Source organism: Tursiops truncatus, chromosome 21, assembly GCF_011762595.2.
Source record: "Tursiops truncatus isolate mTurTru1 chromosome 21, mTurTru1.mat.Y, whole genome shotgun sequence".
NCBI lineage: Eukaryota > Metazoa > Chordata > Mammalia > Artiodactyla > Delphinidae > Tursiops > Tursiops truncatus.
This window is the reverse complement of record NC_047054.1, coordinates 3,706,663-3,712,662: the sequence shown is the minus strand read 5'-3', so window position 1 is coordinate 3,712,662 and position 6,000 is coordinate 3,706,663. Positions and strand designations below refer to the sequence as shown.

The 6,000-nt window shown below is 32.8% G+C and overlaps 1 long non-coding RNA gene across 1 annotated transcript in view; it reads right to left on the bottom strand.

Annotated features, from left to right (window-relative positions):
* Positions 1 to 736: 736 nt before the first annotated feature.
* LOC141277487 (uncharacterized) overlaps positions 737 to 6,000 on the bottom strand; it is a 46,492-nt gene continuing 41,228 nt past the window's right edge. The window contains exon 3 of the long non-coding RNA XR_012328963.1: positions 737 to 849. This is a non-coding gene — a long non-coding RNA (uncharacterized lncRNA). The remainder of the gene's footprint in view (positions 850 to 6,000) is intronic.

Below are 6,000 nucleotides of genomic sequence, written 5' to 3'. Positions count from 1 at the left end.
AAACTTAAATGTGAAAACATTCTTGCGGTTAATTAAGAAAATATAAATAAAATAATCAATGAGCAAAATTTTCCTAAAACAAACATTTGTACCTGTATCCAGAGTCTCAACATAGACTCTTAGATAATGATTCTATTATCCCAGTAGATTACCTTAATTTTTCTATGAAATTATATGGTTTAATTAGATAATTACTAGGGTATCTTTTAGCTATCAATTTAAATCTAATCCTTAGATAAAATGCTTTAAAGAAAAAAAAGCATATGTATTTAATGTTCTACTATTTCAAAGTGACTAAATTTTACAATTTAAATTTTAAGTAGTCTATCTGCCCCTCTCTATCTTTCCCTCTCTCTCTCTCTCTCTCTCCCCCTCTCTCTCTCTCTCTCTTTCTTTCTCTCTCTCTCTCTATATATATATAGGAAAAAATGCATATATATATATATATATATATATATATATATACACATATATGCATTTTTTCCTCTTAATGTTGTTGGAGGAGGTCATCAGAAGGACTTGACCACCAGTTGACCCACAAGGTGGACCAGACAACTGGAAGCTTGTTACCCTCTCTCTGTCCTTGGACCGTACATTCTGCCTACTATTCCCATATTGGCAGCCATTTCGGGGATGCAGACTTGAGAGAGTAATGTGCTATTGAGACAATCTGGACTGAATAAGTGAATGAACCCCTATTAGTCCTCTGTATAAACATTATCAGAACTGCCACTTACCAATCTGAAATAGTCAGCCTCTTCCTTTGGTCTCTCCCTTCCCTCTGTCTGTAGAGCCAGTTTTGAATTTCACCTGAAGAATTCCCAAGATTGGGGATCAAAAAATATGTGCCTGGAATATAGGTGACATTAAAATAATTTGGAATAATAAATTCTGGAACTAGAAAAAATGTTTTTGATACATCACACAATGTTCTTTCCAAGTGAAGTCTGTTAATTATTTTGTACTAATTAAACCTAATTAACTTTAATTATTGCAATCAGTAAGGATGTCAGCATCTTTATTACAAAGACTGTAATAAGCTCATTATATAATATATATATATATATATATATAATTATATAATGATAAAGGGGTCAATCCAACAAGAGGATATAACATTTGTAGATATGAACGGATAAAGAAGTTGTGATATATACATTCATAGAATATATATATGAATATGATTCAGCCAAAAAGAAGGAAATCCACAAATATATGTCATATAACCAAAATGGGAAATATAGTAGTCATTGTTCTAAATAAATTAAAAACTCTTATCAATGATGTTTATTGATAACAATTTTCTGGTTTCATTCAGATTAAAATAAATCTTTGTGATATTTCTCCATTGTTATCTCCCTAGCACTCATCTTTATATCTTCATTTATTTGTATAATACAATAAAAATTACAGTTTTCAAAAAATTACACATAGAAATTTAAAAGTTACTATGTTGGCCCGTGAGCCATGGCCACTGAGCCTGCGCGTCCGGAGCCTGTGCTCCACAACGGGAGAGGCCACAACAGTGAGAGGCCCGCGTACCGCAAAAAAATAAAAAAATAATAGAAGTTACTATGTTGTTCATAAAACAAGGTAAATTATAAATTACATGTCTCATAGCAAAGTGAATTAATGGTGATTGTTAAAACTGACACAACGTTTTAAAAGTATGGACTGAAACGCAAGGATCCATGGATTTTAAGTCCATGCTATAGATTCCCTTTCATGCTAAATCAAGTGCCATCCTGTGACATTAAATATTTCACAACTGAAATGAACATTATAAACCAGGAAACTTTTTATAAACCGGGAGTTAATACAAAGAGTATATACCATGAAATCTCTCTACTCTTAAGAGGATCTACGATCCGGTATTTTCATCAATAAGTTGAACATACATATCTCTACGTTATTTGAATCCATTACATTTTTTATATATGTATTCAACACCAGAGATGATTTATGAACATAATGCAAAATTAAATTATTTTTATAGGAACTGTATGAAGTTCAGTGTTTCTATGCAATTTTAAACAGAATGTAAGTGTCATACATCACATTCTTTTTAAAAATTGCAAAGAAAATCTCTCTGTACATTTACCTAAGTATGCATGCTACCCAATCCTTATGTGTCTATACACTACAGTAAGGATTTCTCAGTAAGAATTTAAAATGTAATATTTTTATGTGACATAGGATATGAGTTCTACACAAGAGCCATGGAAATGAAATAAGTTCTGAGAGGAAATTCAAGTGTTCAGAACAAGAGCCACTTCATTCAGTTGTGGAAGTTTATTTTGTCAGAGTTTAGTTTTTCCAAGGTAGCACATATTAATAGAGTAATAGTTAGTACCTAAAATGATATTTTATTTAACTATATTTTACTGTATTTCATTCTTAGAGCAGACAATTCAGTATTATAGAACTTAATTATTTAATAACTGTACAATTTATTTGTCAATTTACAACACCTGAGTTTTCAATGTAGATTTACTAAATCTATACCATTTATTCGTAATTTCCATTTGCAGCTAAGCAAAGGTTAAAATATATGACTAATGCAACAGTTTTATGATAAATATGCAAAATATATACAAACTTCAATATTCACATGAAATAACATTTTGTTCACTTAATAAATTGTATAAAATAAACAATGGTTTATATCTAAAGTAATAGCATAATTTCCTGCTTAACCATATAATAAGAATATATTTGCAAACTTAAACATCATGTAAAAATAAAAATTCTAAAGATAATAATAATAGAAGAAAAGTCAGATAATTTGTGTATTTTCTAATTGTGTATATTTTATCTACCTGCCTTGAAGTGAAATGAAAAGATAACCAGTTTTACTAATTAAAAATTGTTTTACAGCAGGACGTTCTTGCATTTGAGTCAACGCACTTCAGTATGGGTTTTGGTGTAACTTAGTCATTACTGCGTAACGCAGCATCTCCATATTTAGTGGCTAAGGATTGATTTAGTTTATGATTCTGTGGATTGCCAATTTCAGCTAGGTTCAGCTTAGTGGTTTTTCTGGTTGAAGCTGGATTCTCTCATTCATCTGTTGTCAGATGCATGTAAGCTGTGTGTTAGCTTTACTGATCTGGATTCATTTCTCTTAAACGTCTGGAGCTTTGGCTGCATCATCTGAAATGACATGGTTCTGGTCTACATAATCTCTCATTCTACAGCAGGCTGGCCCAGGCATCCCACATGGAAGCCAGTAATCCAAAAATGCAGAGTGGAAGCAAACAAGGCTGTGAACTAGAACACCATCATTCCTGCTACAGTCTATTAGACAAAGAAAATCACAACAACACACCAAATTCAAGGGGAAGAGAACTAGATTTCACATCGCAATGGGAGTAACTACAAAGTCACACTGTAAAGGCTATACGTAAGAAGGAAGTAAAACAGATGCCCCTTTTTGCAACTTACTATTGCTGGAAACAGAAGAATTTTCGATTAAAAAAAATAGTTCTGATAAACAGAACATATGCGAGAAAAAAAATTTGGGAAGAGTTAGTCTGTATTTATGAAATAACAATAATTTTAACTGGAAAACAATGGCTTTATACTTACATTTCTTTCCAGTTAAGCAACTATTGTGGCTATAACTTTAAATCTGTTCCAATCTATTCAACATTGAAACGGGTACACACACACACACACACACACACACACACACACACACACACACACACAAATTGCACTCCTCACTGGGAATGCTACTTTAAAATGCCAGTAGGTGTGGCTGGTTGTTTAGTTAATATTTTATCAATTCAGCTTAAGGTTTAATGTTTTTACTCTAACTGAGCTTTCCTTTACTTCCCACCACATCTTTTCCTTTTTAGAATCTGCTTAATGCATATTATCTTTTAGTTTTCCTTTACTTTTCTCTCCAAAAGTGGAAATCTGTTACTGAAGTGAATTTTAGCTTGATATATAGTTTTCATCTATCGAAAACTCTTGAATAAATAACATCGCATTATGTAAAATAAACAATTAATAACAATACATTAAACTATATTTTAAACCCAAAATTTACTTACTGATTTTATGCTGCTATAACTTCCCTAAATACATTTATTTCTTATTGGTCTGACAGATACTTAATGGTATAAATAGGAGGAAAATTTTTCCTTGTTTGTATCAAACTGGAATTCTCAGAGATTTAGAGATTTGGAGTTACCTCTGTGTATAAGGGCTTCAAGTGTATTCGAAAACAAAGAATTGAAAAAAGGGCAACACCAAAGGCTAAGTATTTTAAATGTTTATATATAGCAAATAAACATCTTTAACACAAAAAAGTATATAATACAGCATATATGCATAACTGTAGCTATGGTATTAGGATGTGTAAAATTATGAATTCATGCTGCACACAGTGTGATCATTTACGTTTCAAGGGGAAAACTGCAAGATAAAGAGCTATTTTTCAATTGTTTTTATCCTTCTGAGTGGAAGTACAGGGTAATGGAGATGTTTAATCCAAAGTCTGAACTCTAAGTTCCTTATAAATGTTCCTCTTAGCCCCTCTGTGATAAATGCTATATCCATCCATTTGTGATTTTATCATTTATCTAGACAAAGATAAATGATAAAAATGGGCATTTATTTGAAGACTGTACATAGCTTCTACAAGTAACATGTTAGAGGAATATTTTCAGGGTCAGCTAATTCACTTTATTAAAGGAAAATTATTAGATGAGGAAAATAAAACCTTTAAGAAATTTCAACAGGAAGTTAGGGATAATGGTCAACAATAATGATTGATGACAAAAATGAAGAATTTTATATTGACTTGCCTGAAGAACTGAAGATTGTTTCCTCTAGTTGTTGACTGAAATTGCCTTAAAAAAATAATAATTGACCTTCTATAATTTTGATGTGGAAAAAGTCTCTATTAAGGGAGTCTCCGTTTTTTTTGTTGTTGTTTTGTTTTTGGTAAGTGGCCTGGTCTGGTATCACCTGTCACTAAGAGCTCTAAAAGCTCTAGGCTAGGAACCACATCGAAGGTAAAATTGTTCCAAGAGAGAAAAACACTTTAGCTTCAGGATTGATTGTGAAAATATAGTGATAATACATGTCTTCCTAGTTTCCAATGCTTTGCCCTAAATATTGTTATTTATAGGTTAAAATATCAGAATAAATAAATAGTATTTTAAAAATATATTAGGCACAAATCTTGCCAGGCTGGCAGACAGTAGATCTAGCTTTTAAATCTGCAACTAAAAAATGTAAGCAATTAGGCCTGTAGTTTCCTCATCTCTTTATAGAGATAGCTTCTAAAGACTGGATATTATATTCTTTTTTTTTTTTTTTTGCAGTACGCAGGCCTCTCACTGTTGTGGCCTCTCCCGTTGCGGAACACAGGCTCCGGACGCGCAGGCTCAGCAGCCATGGCTCACCGGCACAGCTGCTCCGCGGCATGCGGGATCTTCCCAGACCGGGGCACGAACCCATGTTCCCTGCATCGGCAGGCGGACTCCCAACCACTGGCCACCAGGGAAGCCCCCTAGATATTATATTCTTAACATGATGAAGGACTTGTCATCTGGTAAATTCTTTTTTACTGAGTGAGGAACAAGTGAGATTACCAACTTAAACTTTGAATAGAGAAAGGCATATGGGAAACACATGAAAAATAGAACATAAAATAATATAGTAAATTTTAGCTGATGGAGTGAGGAAGTAAATTTGATTCAGAAACATGGGTAGTTTGCAGGGGCGTTTTTGAGGCCTAATTTTAAACTTGAAATAATTCATTTAAAGAGAAATTGGTCAATTAATTTTTGTAATTATCTCCACATATGTTCACTTCCTTAAATGGCTTGTTGGTTCCTATGTGAAAAGGCATCATCTTTAATGCCTAAAAGGCCCTCTGTAAATTGTCCCTCAGCAACCAATTCTGACTTACTTTCACCACACCGTTATTTGTATGTAGAAATGGTTTCCCATTAAAAAAATGTAGCTAGGGGGGCTTCCCTGGTG